At 36.7% G+C, this 21,349-nt stretch overlaps 1 protein-coding gene and 1 pseudogene across 16 annotated transcripts in view; one reads left to right on the plus strand and one right to left on the minus strand.

Annotated features, from left to right (window-relative positions):
* MGAT4C (MGAT4 family member C) overlaps positions 1-21,349 on the plus strand; it is a 934,265-nt gene that overhangs the window by 503,625 nt on the left and 409,291 nt on the right. The gene's annotated exons all lie outside the window — the stretch shown is intronic.
* LOC128928719 (negative regulator of P-body association pseudogene) lies at positions 11,756-19,405 on the minus strand (annotated as a pseudogene). The gene is made up of 2 exons (XR_013522431.1): positions 19,347-19,405; positions 11,756-12,418 (listed from the first exon to the last, which is right to left on the minus strand). The product of XR_013522431.1 is annotated as a negative regulator of P-body association pseudogene (transcript).

Below are 21,349 nucleotides of genomic sequence, written 5' to 3' on the forward strand. Positions count from 1 at the left end.
TAGTTTCTTCACATTGGGTTAAAACATGTTCTTTTAGCTCACAGAAGTTTCTTGTTATCCACCTTCTAAAGCCTGATTCTGACAATTCATTGCACTCATTCTCAATCAGGCCTTGTTCCCTTGCTGATGAGAAGCTGCGATCCCCTGAAGGAGAAGAAGCATTCTGATATTGGATGCCTTCAGCCTTTTTATGCTGGTTTCTTTCCATCTTTGTAAATTTATCCACCTGTCGTCTTTGTAATTGCTGACTTTCAGATTGGGTCTCTGAGTGGACATCCAGCTTGTTGTTGGTGATGTTATTTCTGTTTCTTTGTTTTCCTTTGGTGGATGTCCCTCCCCACAGAGCTGACCTTCCCAGGTTCAGCTGTGCTTGCTGTGAAACTCTCAACCATGAACGTTTCTAATTGCAGTTTTTTTGTGGGGGTGAAACCAGCCGAGTCCAATCACCTGGCTTTCTGCCTCGGAGTTGCCTTTTTATCTTTTTCTAATTGAACAGTCAATTCTTTCCCAGGTACCCCAGTCACCTGCCAAAAAGGTACCAGGATCTATGCAATTTCCCGTATGGTGACAACGCTGGCTGAAACAGCAGCACTGAGATTTGTGGCGCTTTTCTGCCTGGAAATCTCCCGGTCTGGCTCCTGGCTTCAGTCCCCTTCTCAATCAGCTGAATGGGTGACTCTGCCTTCTTGGAGCTCCAAACGCCAACTAAAAGGGCACCCAGTTCCACATACTTTGCACTGAGAACCACCGTGCCGGGAAGCCAGCAAAACAGCCGTACTGGCCAAAAGAGTCACACTGGCATCCCATGCGCCTCCTCCGCTGGGAATCTCTTGGTCTGTAGGCAACAGTAATTCATCTGGAAGTCTGGTGTCCACTCACTCCCTGCACCTTCAGTGGAAGCTGTAACCCTGAGCTGCTGCTAGACAGTCATCTTGGATCTCTCTCCAGTTTTCTGTTGACATTTTTCTTTTCTAATATAAGCATTCAATGCTACCAATTATTTTCTAAACTGAGTTAGCTGCATCTCATAAATTTTATGTTGCATTTTTATATTAATCAAGTTTAAAATACTTATTTTTCTTGAAACTTCTTTTTGACTTATAGATCTATTTCAAGTTTAATTTCCAAATCTTTTGTGATCTTTCTAGACATTTTTCTGTTATTGATTACAATTCTTCGAAATTTAAGTTTGTTGTTATCAAAGATAGGACCTATCTTGACAAATGTTCTACATACATTGTAAACTAATATGTATTCTACAGATGTTGGGTATAGTTTTAAGATGGTTGATAATATTGAACATGTGTTATATACCTTTATTTATTTTCTGTATACTTGCTTTTTTGATTAAGAGATATAATTTAGATTTTTTTTATTTCTCCTTGTAGTTATATTGGTTTTGTCTTCATGAATTTTAGGTTATGTTGTTAGATCCATACACATTTGTTATTACTCTTACTTCTTAACGAATTGACCCTTTGGTCTTTATCTTGTTTGCTTTTGTCATTGTTAGTTTTTCTTATTCTGAAATCCACTTTATCTAATATTACTATATTCTCTCTCACATTCTTTAAATTGCTGTTACCAATTTTTGACTTCTTTGTACAATTATATTTAATGTATGTTTCTTGTACAATATATGGCTGGATTTTTTTTTGATACTTTGAATTTACTTTTTCTTTTCTTTTTTTAAAGTGTACTTTAGATTCTGGGGTGCATGTGCAGACCATGCAAGATTGTTGCATAGATACATTCATGGCAAGGTGGTTGGTTGCCACCATCCCCCCCATAACCTAGACCTGATATTTCTCCACACATCCCCCACTATCCTTCCCATAGCCCCCACCAACGGACCCCAGCATTTGATACTACCCTCTTTATGTCCAAGTGTTCTTATTGTTCAACACCCACCTATGACTGAGAACATGCAGTGTTTGGTTTTCTGTTCTTGTGTCAGTTTGCTGAGAATGATGGTTTCCAGGTTCATTTATGTCCTTTACAAAGGACATGAACTCATCGTTTTTTATGGCTGCATAGGATTCCATGGTGTATATGTGCCACATTTTCTTTGTTCAGTCTATTATTGATGGTCATTTTGGTTGGTTCCAGGTCTTTGCTATTGTAAACAGTGCTGCGATGAACATGCATCTACATATGTCTTTATAATAGAATGATTTATAGTCCTTTGGGTATATACCCAGTAGTGTGATTGCTTGGTCAAATGGTATTTCTATTTCTAGATCTTTGAGGAATCTCCACACTGTCTTCCACAATGGTTAAACTAATTTACACTTCCTCCAACAGTGTAAAAGTGATCCTATTTCTCCACATCCTCTCCAGCATCTGTCTCCAGATTTTTTAATGACTGCCATTCTGACATGAGATGGTATCTCAATGTGGTTTTGATTTGCATTTGTCTAATGACCAGTGATGATGAGCATTTTTTCATGTTTGATGGCTTCATATATGTCTTCTTTTGAAAGTGTCTGTTCATATCCTTTGCACACTTTTGGATGAATTTTTTTTTTCTTGTAAACTGTTTTAGTTCTTTGTACATGCTGGATATTTGCCCTTTGTCAGGTGGGTAACTTGCAAAAATTTTTTCTCATTCTATTGGTTGCTGGTTCACTCTAATGATTGTTTCTTTTGCTGTATAGGAGCTCTGAAGTTTAATTAGATCCCATTTGTCTCTTTTGGCTTTTCTTGCCATTGCTTTATTGTTACAGTCATAAAGTCCTTGCCTATGCCTATGTCCTGAATGGTTCTGCCTAGGTATTCTTCTAAGGTTTTTATGGTGTTAGGTCTTAGGTTTAGATCTTTAATCCATCTGGAGTTAATTTTAGTGTAAGGTATCAGGAAGGGGTCCAGTTTCTGCTTTCTGCACATGGCTAGCCAGTTTTCCCAACACCATTCATTAAACAGGGAATCCTTTCTCCATTGCTTGTTTTTGTCTGGTTTATCAAAGATCAGATGGTTGTAGATGTGTGGTGATGCTCCCGCAGCCTATGATCTGTTCCATTGGTGTATATCTCTGTTTTGGTACCAGTACCATGCTGTTTTGATTACTCTTGCCTTGTAGTATAGCTTGAAGTCTGGCAGTGTGTTGAGCAAGCTTTATTCTTTTTGCTTAGGATTGTCTTGGCCATCCAGGCTCCTTTTTGGTTCCATATGAAGTTTGAAGTGTTTTTTTCCAGTTCTGTGAAGAAAGTCAGTGGTAGTTTGATAGGGATAGCATTAAATATATAAATTACTTTGTTCAGTATGGCCATTTTCACAATATTGATTCTTCCCAACCATGAGTATGGAGTGTTTTTGTATCTGTTTGTATCTTCTTGAAGAGGTCCTTTACATCCCTTGTTAGTTGCAGTCCTAGGTATTTTATTCTCTTTGTAGCATTGTGCATGTCATTTCATTCTTGATGTGGCTCTCTTTAAGTCTGTTATTTGTGTATAGGAATGCTTGTTGTTTCTGCACATTGACTTTGTATCCTGAGATTTTGCTGAAGTTGCTTATCAGCTTAAGAAGAGTTTGGGCTGAGGTGATGGCGTCTTCTAAATATACAATCATGTAGTCTGCAAATAGAAACAATTTAACTTCCTCCTTTCCTAATTGAATACACTTTATTTCTTTTTCTTGCCTGATTGCTCTGGCTAAAACTACCTACACTATATTGAATAAGTGTTGGAGAGAGATGACATTGAATAATGGTGGAGAGAGAGGGCATCATTGTCTAGCGCCAGATTTCAAAGGGAATACTTCCAGTATTTGCCCATTCAGTATGATATTGGCAGTGGGTTTATCATAAACAGCTTTTATTATTTTGTGATAGGTTCCATCGTTATCTAGTTTATTGAGAGTTTTTAGCATAAAGGCTGTTGAATTTTGTCAAACTCCTCTGTATCTATTAAGATAATCATTTGGTTTTTGTTTTTGGTTCTATTTATGTGGTGGATTACATTTATAGACTTGCATATGTTGAACCAGGCTTGCATCCCTGGGGTAAAGCCTATTTGATCACGATGAATAAGCTTTTTGATGTGCTATTGCAGTCGGTTTGCCAGTATTTTATTGAAGATATTTGCATCTATGTTCATCATGAAGATTGGCCTGAAGTCTTCATTTTTTGTTGAGTCTCTGCCGGGTTTTGGTATCAGGATGATGTTGGTCTCATGAAATGATTTGGGAAGAATTCCCTCTTTTTTGATTGTCTGGAAAAATTTTGGAATGATTGGTACCATCTCCTCTTTGTACATGTGGTAGAATTTAGCTGTGAAACCATCTGGACCTTGCCATTTTTTGGTTGTCAGGCTGTTAATTGCTGTCTCATCTTCAGCCCTTGTTATTGGTCTATTCAGGGATTCAACTTTTTCCTGGTTTAGTTTTGGAAAGGTGCCAGTTTCCATGAATTTATCCATTTCTTCCAGGTTTACTGGTTTATGTGCATAAAGCTGTTTGTAGTAATTTCTGATGATAGTTTGTATTTCTATGGGATAGGTAGTGATATCCCCTTTGTCATTTTTATTGCATCTATTTGATTATTCTCTCTCCTTTTTTGTTAATCTGGCCAGCAGTCTATTTTATTGATCCTTTTGAAAAACCAGCTCCTGGATTTATTGATTTTTTAATGGCTTTTTGTGTTTCTATCTCCTTCATTTCTGCTCTTAGTTATTTATTGTGTTCTGCTGAGTTTTGAGTTATTTTTTTCTTGATATTGCTCCTCTAGCTCTTTCAATTTTGACAATAGAGTTTCAATATTTGATCTTTCCTTGTTTCTCATGTGGGCATTTATTGCTATAAATTTCCCTCTAGACACTGCTTTAAATGTGTCCCAGAGATTCTGGTACGTTTTGTCCTCATTCTCATTGGTTTCAAATAACATCTTTGTTTCTGCCTTAATTTCATTGTTTATCCAGTTAACATTCAGGAGCCAGTTGTTCAGTTTCCATGAAGTTGTGCAGTTTTGAGTAGTTTCTTAATCTTGAGTTCTAATTTCATTGCACTGTGGTCTGAGAGATATTTGTTATGATTTCTGTGTTTTTGCATTTGCTGAGGAGTCATTTACTTCCAATTATTTGGTCAATTTTAGAGTAAATGTAATGTGGTGCTGAGAAGAATGTATATTCTGTGGCTGTGGGGTGGAGAGTTCTGTAGATGTCTATTAAGTCTGCTTGTTCTAGTTCTGTGTTCAAGTCCTGTATATCCTTATTGATTTTCTGCCTTGTTGATCTGTCTAATGTTGACAATGGACTGTTGAAGTTTCCCACTATTATTATTCTGGAGTCTAAGTCTCTTTGTAGGTCATTAAGAACTTTTTTTATGTATCTGAGTGTTCCTGTGTTGGGTGCATATATATTTAAGATAGTTAGCTCTTCTTGTCTCAGTGATCTTTCACCATTATGTAGTGTCCTTGTTTGTCTCTTCTGATCTTTGTTGGTTTAAAGTAGATTTTATCATAGACTAAAATTGTAAGCCCTGATTTTTTTTGCTCTCCATTTGCTTGGTAGACCTTCTTCCATCCCTTTATTTTGAGTCTTTGTGAGTCTTTGCATGTGAGATGGGTCTCCTGAACACAGCACACCAATGGGTTTTGAATTTTACCCAGTTTTCCAGTCTGTGTCTTTTGATTGGGGCATTTAGGCCATTTACATTTAACATTAATATTGTCATGTGTGAATTTGATCCTGCCATTTTGTTACTGGTTGTTTGTTTGCCTGTTGGTCGATGCAGTTTCCTCATTGAATCATTTGTCTTTACCATTTGGTTCATTTTTGCAGTGGCTGGTACTAGATTTTTTTTTCTGTGTTTAGTGCTTTCTTTAGGAGCTCCCTAGGGCAGGTCTGTTGGCAATGAAATCTCTCAGTAATTGCCTGTCCATAAAGGATTTTATTTCACCTTCACTTATGAAGCTTAGTTTGGTTGGATATGAGATTCTTGGTTGAAAGGACTTTTCTTTAAGGATGTTGAATATTTGTTCCCACTCTCTTCTGGCTTGCAGGGTTTCTGCTGTGAGTCTGATGGGCTTCTATTTATAGGTGACCCAAACTTTCTCTCTGGCTGCTCTTAGCATTTTTTCCTTTATTTCAACTCTGATGAATCTCACCATAATGTTCCATGGGTTGCTTTTCCTGAGGAGTATTTCTGTGGTGTTGTTTGTATTCCTGTATTTCAATGTTGGCCTGCTTTGCTGATTTCAGGAAGATCTCCTGGATAATATTTTGAATAGTGTTTTCCAGCTTGGATTTATTTTCTCTGTCCTCTTCAGGTACACCAATTACAAATAATTCCATATTTTATGGAGGCTTTGTTCATTTCTTTTTACTCTTTCTTCTCTTTTCTTGCATTCTCCTTTTATTTCATTGAGTTGATCTTCCATCTCTGATATGTTTCTGCTTGATCAATTTGGCTATTGAAACTTGTGTATGCTTCACGAAGTTCTCATGCTGTGTTTTTCAGCTCCATCAAGTCATTTATGTTCTTTTCTGGGCTGGTTGTTCTGGTTAGCATTTCAAGTAATCTTTTCTCAAGGTTCTTAATTTCTTTGCATTGGGTTAAAACATGTTCTTTTTAGCGCAGAGAAGTTTGTTATTACCCATCTTCTGAAGCCTACTTTTGTCAACTCATCAAAATCATTTTCTGACCTGTTTTGTTGCCATGCTGGTGAGTCATTGTGATGTCTCTGGGGAGGAGAGGTGTTCTGGACTTTGGTGTTTTCATCCTTTTGTGCTGGTTTCTTCCCATATTCTCTGAGTGGACATTCTTTCAGTTAAAGTTGGGGTTATTTCTCCTGTATGAGGCTTTTAAAAAATTTTATTCATAATATAGCTTTATTCATAATTGCCAAAAACTCGGAAGCACCTTTAGTAGGGGAATTCATATATAAACTGCAGTATGTATAGGAAATGGAATAAAGAAGTAATCTATCAAGCCATGAAAGATATAGAGGAAACTTAGATGCCAATGATTAAGTGAAAGAAGCTAATCTGAAAAGGCTTTATGCTGTATGATTCCAGCTTTATGCTTTCTGGAAAAAGCAAAACTGTGAAGACAGTGAAAAGGATTAGTGGTGGCCAAGAATTAGTAGGGAGGGTTTTTAGGGCAGTGAAACTATTCCATATGTCACTGTAATGGTGGATAAATGGCCTACGTTTATTTAAATTCAAAGATAGACTATGAATTTGGGGTTATGATGTGTCAATATAAGTTCATCAATTGTAACAGATCTATGGTGTGAGAGGTAGATAGTTGGGGAGAGGTTTTGTTTATGTGTGCCAGGAGATATATGGGATCTTTCTGTATTATCTTCTCAATTTTGCTATGAACATAAAGCTTCTCTAAACATAAAGTTTATTAATGTTTTTTAAAAAGTTTCTATTAGGGTCATATGGGAACAAACAGGTATGATGCCTCTTTCCTTGCTGTTCTTTTTTTTATTGCATTTTAGGTTTGGGGGTACATGTGAAGAACATGCAAGATTGTTGGGTAGGTACACACATGGCAGTGTGATTTGCTGCCTTCCCCCCATCACCTGTATCTGGCATTTTCCCCCATGCTATCTCTCCCCAACTCCCTGCCCCTGCTGTCCCTCCCCTACTTCCCCCCAACAGATCCCAGCATGTGTATTCCCCTCCCTGTGTCCATGTGTTCTCATTGCTCAACACCCACCTATGATTGAGAACATGCGGTGTTTGATTTTCTGTTCTTGTGTCAGTTTGCTGAGAATGATGGTTTCCAGATTCATCCATGTCCCTACAAAGGACATGAACTCATCATTTTTGATGGCTGCATAATATTCCATGGTGTATATGTGCCACATTTTCCGTGTCCAGTCTATCATCGATGGGCATTTGGGTTGGTTCCAGGTCTTTGCTATTGTAAACAGTGCCACAATGAACATTTGTGTGCATGTGTCCTTATAGTAGAATGATTTATAATCCTTTGGATATGTACCCAGTAAAGGGATTGCTGGGTCAAATGAAATTTCTCTTTCTAGATTCTTCCACAATGGTTGAACTAATTTACACTTCCACCAACAGTATAAAAGTGTTCCTATCCCTCCACATTCTCTCCATCATCTGTTGTCTCCAGATTTTTTAATGATTGCCATTCTAACTGGCATGAGATGCTATCTTGATGTAGTTTTGATTTGCATTTCTCTAATGACCAGTGATGATGAGCATTTTTTGATATATTTGTTGGCCTCATGAAAAAAAAAAGCAAGTTATCAGTGTGCCACTTGAATCAGTCTGTCCGTTGTCTGCCTGTGGAGGTGCTGCTGGACTGCCTCAATCTCAGCCAGGCTGCTGTTTATTCTTTGCCTGGTTTCTGTACTGGTGGGGTTAGCCCCACCTCCCCAACAGTGGGCTCTTTCCCTCAGCTGAGCCCTTTGTTCCCAGTTGGAGGATGTGTTAACTGTGAAACTCTCCCAGGGGAGGGACTCCAGTTGCTAGATCTTGCCAGGGAGGTGTCTGTCTGGTTATATCCCCTTCCCTGCTTTCAACTCTCCCTTCTGTGGGATGGGCAGTTCCCTTTTGCAACCTTTCTCTGTATTTGTCGAAATCTCCACCCTGGTCTGCATTAACAAGGCACCAGTCTGGCTGGGGCTGTTAGCCTGGGCTGTCGCTGGGGTCTGCAACTCCAAGTGGTTCTCAGAAAGGCAGCATTTTTTTGGTCTGTGTGCTACTGAAGTCTCAGAGTGAATTGCTGTATCTAATTAAGAGAACCAAGAAGGTGATGTATCCCTGATCCTCCATGCCTGATACACTTTTCAGGTGGGGCAGTTTCCTGCCTTGCCTCGGCTGAATGCCTTTGGACTGCTTTCACTGCCTTTTTTGGGGGTTAATTCTGCTGTTCAACCAGTCCCTTTAAAACAAAACCAGTACCTCATTCAGAGACTTGGATATTGCTGTGGTTCTGTCTCACTCAGTGGTAGGTGCACTCCAGAGAAGCTTCCTTTTGGCCATCTTCCCCACGTTCACCTGCTTTTTATTTTCTACTTATTTAAAAGTGTACAAATAATAAATGTACAATATTCACAAAGTAAATACACATCTAAGTCAAGAAATAAAATATTTATAATACCCCAGGAGCTCTTTTTTTAAAAGAAATCTATTTATTATACTTTAAGTTTTGGGGTAAATGTGCAGATCGTGCAGGTTTGTCATAGGTACACATGTGACATGCTGGTGGTTTGAGGCATCTTTCAAACTGTCATCTACATTAGGTATTTCTCCTAATGCTATCCCTCCCAAATCCCCCAACCCCCCACTATTCCTCCCCTAGCCCCCACCCACCAGGCCCCAGTCTGTGATGTTCCCCTCCCTGTCTGTGTGTTCTCGTTTTTCCACACCCACTTATGAGTGAGAACATGTGGTGGTTGGTTTTCTGTTTGGTGGTTGATCAGTTTGCTGAGAATGATGGTTTCCAGTTTTATCCATGTTCCTGCAAAGGACATGAACTCATCCTTTATTATGGCTGCATAGTATTATGGCTGCATAGTGTTTATGTGCCACATTTTCTTTATCCAGTCTACTGTTGATGGGCATTTGGGTTGGTTCCAAATCTTTCCTATTGTAAACCGTGCCTCAATAAACATACATGTACGTGTGTCTTTATAATAGAGCAATTTATAATCCTTTCAGTATATACCCAGTAATGGGATTGCTGGGTCAAGAGGTATTTCTATTTCTAGATCCTTGAGGAATTGCCTAATTGAACTAATTTTTATACATAAAAAATTAGTTCATAATAGTTGAATTAATTTACACTCCCACAAACAGTGTAAAAGTGTTCTTATTTCCCCACATCCTCTCCAGCATCTGTTGTCTCCAGATTTTTCAATGATTGCCATTCTAACTGGTGTGAGATAGTAGCTCAATGTGGTTTTAATTTGCATTTCTCTGATGACCAGGGATGATGAGCTTTTTTTCATATAATGTCTGCATAAATGTCTTCTATTGAAAAGTATCTGTTCATATCCTTTGCCTACTTTTTTATGCAGTTTTTTTTTTCTTGTAAATTTGTTTTAGTTCTTTGTAGCTTCTGGATATTAGCCCTTTGTCAGCTGGGTAGATTGCAAAATTTATTTCCCATTCTGTTGGTTGCCAGTTTACGCTAATTATGGCTTCTTTTGCTGTGCTTAAGCTCTTAAGTTGAATTAGATCCCATTTATCTGTTTTGGCTTTTGTTGCCATTGCATTTGGTGTTTTAGTCATGAAGTCCTTGCCTATGACTATGGCCTGAATGGTATTGCCTAGGTTTTTTTCTAGGGTTTTTATGGTGTTAGGTCTTATGTTTAAATATTTGGTACATCTGGAATTAATTTTTGTATAAGGTATAAGGAAGGGATCTAGTTTTAGCTTTCTGCATATGGCTAGCCATTTTTTAACACCATTTATTAATTAGGGAATCTTTTTCTCATTGCCTGTTTTTGTCAGATTTGTCAAAGATGAGATGACTACAGATGTGTTACTTTTGAGGCCTCTGTTCTGTTCCATTGGTCTATATCTCTGTTTTGGTGTGAGTACCATACTGTTTTGCTTACTGTGGCCTTGTAGTATAGTTTGAACTCAGATAGTGTGATATCTACAACTTTTTTTTTTTTCCTTAGGATTGTCTTGGCTATGCAGGCTCTCTTTTGGTTTCTTGTGATGTTTAAGGTGTTTGTTTCCAGTTTTGTGAAGGTCAATGTTAGACTGATGGGGAGAGCATTGAATTTATACATTATTTTGGGCAGTATGGCCATTTTCATGATACTGATTCCTCCTAACCATGAATATGGAATGTTTTTCCATCTGTTTGTGTTCTTTCTTGTTTCCTTGAGCAGTGGTTTGTAGTTGTCCTTGAAGAGGTCCTTTACATCCCTTGTTAGTTGTATTCCTAGGTATTTTATTCTCCTTGTATCAATTTTAATGGGAGTTTGCTCATGATTTGGCTCTGTCTGTCATTGGTGTATAGGAATGCTTGTGATTTCTGCACATTGATTTTGTGTCCTGAGACTTTGCTGAAGTTGCTTGTCAACTTAAGAAGATTTTGGTCTGAGATGATGGGGTATTCTCAATATACAATCATGTCATTTGAAAATAGAGACAATTTAACTTCCTGTTTTCCTAACTCAATGAAATTTATTTCTTTTTCTTGCCTGATTACTCTGGCCAGAACTTCAAGTACTAGTTGAATAGGAGAGGGCATCCTTGTCTTGTGACAATTTTCAAAGGCAATGATTCCAGTTTTTGCCCATTCATTATGATATTGGCTGTGGGTTTGTCATAAATAGCTTTTATTATTTTAAGATTGGTTCCATTGATACCTAGTTTGTTGATTGTTTAACAATTTGCTGGTAAGATTAAGGTTAAACTAAATACGCCGATATATAAAACTGCATTCTTTATTTGATTTTATTTTTCAGGATTAATCACCAGAAATGAAATAAATTAAAGAAAGTATATTTATATTTATAGTTCCTAATAATTTTTCATAAACTGCTTTTCAAAATTATCTTACTGGCAATGATTATGTTTGGATAATAGAATTATGTGTAATTTAATTTTAATTTTGATTTACATTTATTTTGTTATAATTTATAAATATATTTGACAATTTTTTTTATTTGATTCTACTTTAGGCAAGTTTCATTATTATTATTTCTGTACATTATCTCTTTACCTGTAGAAATATCAAATGCATTTATATCCCCACCACCATCTCTAGTAATTTTTATAACAGAAACTGGTGAGTGACAAGAGTACAGGTATTTTTTTTTTTTTTTAACGCAAAACTTAGAGACAAATTTTATTGGGACCTTCATGGATTTATAGGAATATAAAGTTATACAACGAGAACTGGATGTCACAAAAAGAGCGCACTGGTTGGCTGCTGCAGGATCATCTCACAGGTGTTATTTGCTTTGGTAAATTCATCATGATCCGGGCCATGGCTGTAAATCTTAGAGGTTTTACAACCCGATCTTGCCCACATCCTAGAATTCATCCAAATTCATGAGGTGAAATCACACTGATTACATCATAAGACTTAAGAAGCACATCTTCCAGGTGCAGGACATCAGAAAAAGCAGGGTAGCATTGTAAATAATCTTCATTGTTTTCACCAAGTGAACTATTATGTGAATGCACCGGGGAAATGGAGTCATACTGCAATCCCTCAAAGACTGGTTTAGGATGGGAGAGATTTATTTCTCTACTTCTCCGGAGGAGGAGGGTGCGACTTCAGGCCGGCTGATGGAGGAGGAGGTGCGGAGGGGAGAGTGGTACTACCTCCGTTGGGAGTTCCTTCTGGATAATCCCACCGCGGAGCTAGGAGGCAGCGCTTTTTTGGAGGCTTGGCTTCCCGTGTGTTTCCAGGTGGGAGAGTGGATCTCCCGGAGGCACAAGGTTGGTCTCCTATAAGGATTAGAGAAACGGGGCTTCAGTTTCCTCCGGTGGGCCCTGGCAAAGCCAAGAGACCTATCATGATTAAATGAAATGTTTTATAATATAGCCTCACAGAAATGAAATGTGTGAGGCAAATTCTACATAGTTTTGGAACTAAACCATTTCTAGTACATCTGTAGAGAAACGTTCATTTTTCCAGGCCAGAGATCTGCTTGGAAATGAAAGTATTGTACATGAAGTGCATCTTACTTAATGGTGTGTATTAGGGAGTGATTTAGAAATCATATCATATATTCACATATTTAATATCAATAAATATATTTTATATTCAATATAAATTTAAGCTTTTTTTTACCATATATGGTAAAAAAAGAACATGAAAATAAACAACATGTCTGTAAAGGTAAATAGAAACTACCAAAGTAAATAAACAAAATACAGATGCCCTGAAAGATCATGTCAACTACCACCAGGATTGCATAATTACGTGAATTCCACCATAATCTTATAATAATTATATATCAAATATTTCAGTATATTGTAAAATATATTTAAAATTGCTAATTATTGCTATTACAAATGTTTGAAGGAATATTTGATAATGCAAACTGATTTCTGAATACGTTAACCACAATTTACTAAATGTTATTTGCATATATATTCTTACAGGTAGCAATCTTGCATTTCTGGCAGAAACCTAATGATCATATCTTCTTTTTTCTTTTATGTGAAAGTGAATTCCATTTGATAATATTATCTTCAATAATGACTATTGTTGCAACAGGAAGGAGCATTGGTGAATAGTTTCCTTTTTCTGTGCTTTGTCATTAGGCTTACACTTGCTCTGTAAAGTAAACTTGAAGATATTCATCATTCATTTAGTTATTGGTTAAGCATTTATTGCTCACCTGCCTTGTACCATGCACCTACTACACAAATAGAATACAACAGTGAAGACAACAGAATTTGTGACCAAATCTAATAGCAAAAGAAATTCATTAAGGTGAGGTCAGGAGTTCAAGACCAGCCTGGCCAACATGGTGAAAACCCATCTCTATTAAAAATATAAAAATTAGCCATGCGTGGTGGCACACGTCTGTATTTCCAGCTCTTCAGGGGATTGAGGCACAGAACTGCTTGAACCTGAGAGGCAGAATTTGCAGTGAGCTGAGATTACAGTACTGCACTCTAGCCTGGGCAGCACAGTGAGACTCTGTCTCAAAAAACAACAAACAATGACAACAAAACATCTACCCAGAATTATAGCCCATATTTGTATAGCAAATGATAGATGGCCTTCTTCTGATGCTGCATATTATAATGCAAACCAGGATTTAATATAGTGGGCATAATTCATATAAATAGAATTTAAATTTGGTTTAATTAGAAATGAAATTAACCACTAAAATCCCTTTTTGCTATTTTTATTAAAAAATGTTATTTTTAGAGAGTCAGCATAAAAAGTAAGGAAACAAGTAATTTGAGTGCAACTATGATTTCTCTTTAGAAACTTAAGGTCAGTCGTAACTTTATGTATGATGTTCTTAACATTTTCCTAAAACTAAAGTATATTACATTATTTTGGGTATCATATGTGTGACATATTTGTGTGCTCAAAATATTTTGTGTTAAAAATTTTAAATAAAAAATGAACATATTAAAACATCAGGCATAAATGGTAGAATATTTCTTAAGTGTTTTTATCTTAATTCTCCTTAGGAATGTTTATAGGAAATACAAAGCTAACAGGAATGTATTTACCTGTAAATAGTTGTTTGAATTGTCACAAAATAAATGGAAGCAAGACATATGTTTGATGGACCAAATATGTCAATATGTCACATGTATTAATGGAATGGTCAACAGCTTCCTCTAGAGAAATCTTATGCTTGCTCTCAATGTGCCTCTCTTTCCCCTACACACACAAACACACACACACACACACACACACACAGAGAGAGAGAGAAAAAATAGAACTATATTGCTGTCTATTTAACACTTAAAAGAAATAACACTTTTCTTAACTAAGAGTTTTATACTTTACAAATCTTTTAACACTCTATATAGGCTCTATTCAAGGTGTGTAAGTTTCAACCAATTGGAACCTGTTTAATATTTCTGACACACTAAGAAACAGAGAGATAATTTAATTTCATATAACTATATTCTTTAACAATGTTGGACAAAAGTGTAAAAGTGTTATTTTTCAGAAGTCAGGTCATTTTTCTTTTTGACCATGAATACTTTTATTTCTTGAAATAGCAAAACTAGGCCAGGCGCGGTGGCTCACGCCTATAATCCCGGCACTTTGGGAGGCCGAGGTGGGTGGATCATGAGGTCAAGAGATCGAGACCATCCTGGTCAACAAGATGAAACCCCTGTCTCTACTAAAAATACAAAAATTAGCTGGGCATGGTGGCGTGTGCCTGTAGTCCCAGCTACTCGAGAGACTGAGTCAGGATAATTGCTTGAACCCAGGAGCCAGAGGTTGCAGTGAGCCAAGATCCCACCATTGCACTCCAGCCTGGGTAACAAGAGCGAAACTCTGTTTCAAAAAAGAAAAAAAAAAAAAAAGAAATAGCTATCATGGAATAAGAAGAGTAGTCTACTTACTTCTTCAGGGCCTTACCTAATCAATTAAAAGCAAATTCCCTTTGGATAAAATAGTCCCTAAAGTTAAAAGTACGCATAAATATAAAAATGATTTCATTTCAAATTGTAATTCATTCCTGAATTCTTAGGACTTTTTTTTTTAATGTATTGAGTCCATCCATAACTTTCTTAAGTGATTGCACCCTTGAGTTTTTCAACCCCATTTATTCAATGTTTCTGAATAAATTACCTTTGAAATTTAAATATCAGACTATCTTTCTGCGAGGGTAGGGTATAAATTTTGATAATCTGTAATTCTCACTTTGTTCTGGCAAATTATTCTGTTTTTAGCTTAGAACTAGTAACAGAAAAGTTAAACAAAAAGACAGAATGAAGAAATGCCAGTGCTGCTAAACTCCCAATTCAGGTCATCTCTGTGTGAATTCATTGTTTTGTGTGAAAGAATGGCCAAACAGCAGGCATTCACTTATATGTATACACACAGATCTATAAAAAAACACATTCAAAAACCAAAAGAAAAAAATGCTTTCGTGCTGCTATAGCTTAACTTCAGTAGCTTTTTAAATAAAGAATGAACTGAGTGAGGCTTCATAAGAGTTGAGAAGGTAGTTGGGGAAGATTGGTAGATAAGATGCTGATGTCTCATCCAATTTTTGATAAGGATATATTTCAATGTGTACACAGTGTAACACATAGTGTTGCATCTTCATCTGTTTCTGGAATCCAAGCGAGGTTTGCCTTCGGGTTTTACACAATATATGTACCAACTTTTAAATATTTTGAACCATAAATCCATTTATGATCCTGAGCTTCCCTTGTTTAGAAATTTTGGGTAATAGGCTTAAAGGAAAATATACAATAAAAATACATTTTGCCAAGACATATTTCCAATAGGTTTTGTAAAAAAGAAAACAATTTTATGATGCAATATGCTCAAATAACTAAAAATGGGCACATTTCATAAGGGAAGAGAAAAATGTTTTTTGTTTCTTCTATATACCTTACTAATAGATCAGTATATGATTTGAGGTGACAATAGATTTATCAAAACATCTACATTTCAATTTCCCTTCTGAAAGGTGTCTCCAATAAGATGTAGAGCCAAGAACAGCTCTTTTTATTGGACATGCTCAATGTTTCTTTTGCCCTCATCTCTTCCTCTCTTATGCTTTCTGGAACCTATATAGGGTACCTAAAACTGAAGTAGCAATATTGTACTTTAAAGGTAGACATCATTTTCTACCTTTTTTGAGTCATTTTTCTCATTTGAGTCATTTTATTAATTTATTTATTAGTTTTTTTGAATTATTTATGTTTCTACCCTATCTAGTAAAGACAGTCATCATGATGAGGAAAACATAACATGTAATACATTCTGTTTGCAGTAAACTTTCTTTGGTAATTATAATCAATCGTTTGCATTGGCTGTTTCCTATGAATCATTCACTGCAAATGCATGGCTAACTGCCAAGTCACACTCATCAAATATTTATTGAGGCTGACATTGCATTAGGTACTGGAAATATATTACAATATAAAAAACAACCAGGCTTCTGCCCTTATGGGACTTGTACCTGATGCTAATTTTATGAATAATCATAGAAAAAATGTAAAATGGTAACTTTGGCACCAGCTAGGAGGGAAAGAGATGCTATACTATCAATCCATGTTGCTATGGTTTAAATGTGTCTCCTCCAAAATTCGGGTGTTCCCAGTGTAATGGTATTAAGAGGTGGGGCCTTCATAAAGTGGTTAATCCACGAGGGCTCCTCTCTGATGAATGAGATTAAGGCTCTGATAAAGGAGATTTCCTGCAGTGTTAAGCTCTCTTGCCCTTCTACCTTTCATCATGTGAGGACAACATCCTTCCCAGACAGGATGCAGCAATAAGCCACCATCTTAGAAGCAGAGAGTAACTCTCATTTGGCAACCTAACCTACTGGCAACTTGGCTTTGAACTCCTCAGTTGCCAGAACTGTGAGAAAACAAATTCCTGTTCTTTATAAATTATCCAGTCTCAAATTTTCTGTTTTGCACAGCACAAACAGACTAAGACTTGTTAAAGGAGGCAGTAATGGGCCTTGTCTGGAAGGTCACAGAATGTTGCTCTGGGAAAATATTGATTAGGTAGGCATGAATGATCAATGGTATTTACAGTGAATAGAAGATAGACAGGAAAAAGATGTTTGTAAAGACAAATAAGCAGCAAAGATGACTGGAGGTCAAAATATCTAGATTGGTACTTGGTGAGAATAATAAAACAAACACAATATGAAAGTAACGGAGGTCACTTACTGATCTCTGACCAGCACCTCAAACACTCTTAAAAATATGTTGTATTAAAATATAATGCATATTCAGAAAAAATTACAAATATTGGATTCAGAAAATTATAACAAAATGACCAACCATGTATAACAACAACTATGGCCAATAAATAGAATATTGCTATCACTTCAGAGAAAACGTCCAAATAATTACCCCATTACTACTCTCCCCAGTTAATGACTAATCTGACTTCTAACAGCAAGGATTATTTTGCTTGTTTGTCAAATTAGTATAAATAAATTTCTCTGTATCCATTCTCTATCTGACTAATCAAACTAATTTTTGATTGACATATTTATGAGTTTCCTCCACGTTGTCGCTCACAGCACTAGTTGATGTGTTTCACTGCTGTACTATATCCCATGGTGTGATTATTCAATTATTTATTCATTTAGTTATTTTCAGATATTGATTTCACCTCAGTTTATGGTTTATTATAAATAATGATGCTGTTTTCACATATATGAATACATTTTGAGAGTATATTTCTAGAAGTGAAACATAGGAAATGCATATACAAATTTTAATGTATTGCCCAAAAGTTTACTGATGTTGTATTAATTCACACGGGGATTTCAGGTCTCTCCCTCCACACATAGGTATTACAACTTGAGATGAGATTGTAGGGACACAGAGCCAAACCATATCATTGGATATTCACTACAATGTCAAGTAAGTGTAATGATAGTGGATATGATTGCTTTGATTTGTAATAAACTTACAGACTTTTATAGTCATCAGCACAACTAAGGTTTAAAATATTTCCATTGTGTTAAAATGATCTCTCATGCTCATTTGCTGCTGCAAATCCTCACTCTCACTCTCCTCCCTGATCAATGATAGCTGCCCTCTGCCTTAAAAAATTTGATATTTCTACATATTTTATATAAGTTGAATCAGCAATATGTAGTCATTTGCATCTGGATTATTCCATTTAGCATAATGTTTTTGAGGTTCATCCATATTGCAACATATATTAGCAGATTGTTCATATTTATTGCTGAACATTATTTTATTGAATGAATATAGTACTGTTTTTATTCATTTAACAACAAATGGACATTTGGCTTTTTCCCAGTATGTGGCTATTAGAAGTAGTGCTGCTATGAACATTCACATATAAGTCTTTGGATGACCTAGGTTTTGTTTCTCTTGGGTAGATGCCAAGAAGTGAAATTGACAGTCATACACTAAATTTGTGTTTAACATTTTTGTAACTGCCAAAATGTTTTTTAAAATGGCAGTATCCTTTTACATTGCCATCAGCAATGCATGAGGATTCTAGTTTCTCCCTTGCAGGAACTAAATCTAAGATAGGCACTGCCAGGAGACCCTGCAAGGATGCTGTTTCATAGGAAGAGCTTGTACTGGGTCTCTTACACATCCTGAAACCTAAGATGCTACAACAAGGCACCATTTTTGAGCCCAACCCACAACAGATTATGCACTGTCCTAGTACCAGAAGCAGGTGACAGCAAAGTGTGAACTCTTGTTGCTGGGGCTAAAGCATGAGCCAGTCATGGGCTGCCACAGATGGACCTGAGGGGTAAGTGAGTAACTTCACCACTGGCTCCGACTAGCAAGCAACTCTGAAGCTGAAATGCAAGCGTGGCACCCATTTCCAACCAGCCAGCCTAGGTTTCAGGCAATGAAGGCAGCCCAATTTTCATGTGTCAGGGCCACAGTGCAGCTGCTACTACTTCCCACCCAAGCATTTTTCCAGAAGCCTGGGATCATCCTGCCTCTGCATACCATAGCTGGTGCCTGCACACACAATAGGGGATCCTGAGGACAAGGCTTCCAGGCTTCTTTGCTACCTTCTCCATGTCAGAGTGCACAGCCCTGAAGCCTAGGGACTGCCAAGTAAAGTCCACCACCATTAGCACATAAGCACTCTTCCTGGGAGCCTGAGGTTGAGCCCACACACCCTGCAGCTACCGCTACAGCTGGTCCTACTTGCATCTACCACCTGCAGGCCTGGATACTGTCCCACCCAGCCCTCACATCCCTCACCAATACCAGAAATCACTGCTTAGGAACCAGAGGGTTTTCCAGTCACTGGTACTGCCATAGTCCATGCCGTCCCCAGAGGGGTCCAAGAGCCTACCCACCAACCCAGCCCACCCTTGCCACTACTGGCATGTGAACAGGCTATCTGAAGATCCAATAATTGGCCTATCTAGACCCGCTGATACTTCTGCCAGCATATGCAGTCCTGGGACCTGGTATGCTCTGCCCACTGCTGTCACCACTGGAGCCCAAACATTGACCCACCTGGCCACCACCCCCTAGCAAAACTTCAGGACATCCTCCACTAAAATCTGTACCCTCAGTCACCAAGGAAATTACATACACCACAGACACTGTTTACACCTAAAGAAATCATGAAGATACTAATATACTACATGTACCTAGAATCAAAGCCAAGGTGCCCTAACCAACCAACACTATAGATACAACTTCAGGAAAAAGTCCTCGCCTACAAAAGCAAATTGAAAAAAACTAAAAGAAATGACAGTTGTGCTAGATACACAGATATCAACATAAGAACACAGGAAACATGAAAAAGCAGGAAAATGTGATAAACATTTATTCTTCAAATAAACACTATAATAAACATATTCCACACAAATAAAAGCCAAAAACAATCAGGAGTAGCTATATATATACCAGAAAAAAAAGTCAGATTCTAAATTTTAAAAAATAAACAGTAATAAAAAGGGGGAATAATTAAACAATAATAATGGGGATCAATCCAGCAAGGGGATGTAACAATTCTCAATATATATGCACCCAATACTGTAGCAATTAGATTCATAAAGCAAATACTACTAGATCTGAAATAGATAAATTCCAATACAGTAATAGTGGAAAACTTCACCACCGTGTTCTCAGCATTTGACAGATTCCCTAGACACAAAATTAACAAGAAAACATTACATTTAAATAAGACTTTAGGTCAAATAAATTTAATAGACATTTACAGAACATTTTATTCAACAACTGCAGAATACACCTTCTTCTTATCAGCAAATAGAACATTCTCCAGGGTAAACCATATGTTGAACTATAAAACAAGTCTCAATAGATTTTTAAAACTCAAAATAATGTCAATTATCTTCTCAGGCCAAAATGGAATAAAACTAGAAATTAATACCTAGAGGAACTTTGGAAAGTATTAAAATGCACAGAAATTAAACAACATGCTCGTGAATGATTACTGGGTTAATGAAGAAAAGAAGAACTAGTACAAGTTCTTCTGAAACTGTTCAATTTAAAGGCGAGAAAATTTTCTCTAACTTATTCTGTGATATCAGCATTACTCTGATACCAAACCAGAAAGGATACAACAAAAGAAAACTATAGACCATCCCTGAAGAACATAGATGAAAAAATCCTCAACAAAATACTAGAAAACCAAATTCAACAGTTGATTTGATCAAATGAGATTTATCCCAGAGATACAAGAATGGATCAAAATGCAAATCAATAAATGTGACACAGCACATGAAAAGAATGGAGAACAAAATTTCTTTGACCATCTCAATAGACACAGAAGAAGCACTTGAAAAAGTTCAACATTTCCTCATGATGAAAACTCTCAACAAAATACCTCAAAATAATAAAGTCCATATCTGACAAACCCACAACTAGCATCATCCCAAAAGGGAAAAAGTTGACAGTCTTTTTTCCGAGATCCTGAACAAGAAGAGGATGCTCACTTTCACTGCTCTTATTCAACATAGTCCCACAAGTTCTAGCCAGGCTAGAAAAAATCATGAAAGGCATTGAAACTGCAAAAGAGGAAGTCTAATTGTTCCTCTTTGCAGACAATATTATTTTCTATTTAGAAAAACCTTCCAAAAAACCTCTTAGAAATGATAACCAAATTGAGTAAAGTTATAAGATACAAAATCAACATGCAAAAATCATTAATGTTTCTAAACACCAATAACAGATAATGAAATAGACATAAAAGAAATCAAGAAGGCAACTCCATTTAAAATAGCTACAAAAAATAA

This window comes from Callithrix jacchus, chromosome 9 (genome assembly GCF_049354715.1).
Source record: "Callithrix jacchus isolate 240 chromosome 9, calJac240_pri, whole genome shotgun sequence".
Lineage (NCBI taxonomy): Eukaryota > Metazoa > Chordata > Mammalia > Primates > Cebidae > Callithrix > Callithrix jacchus.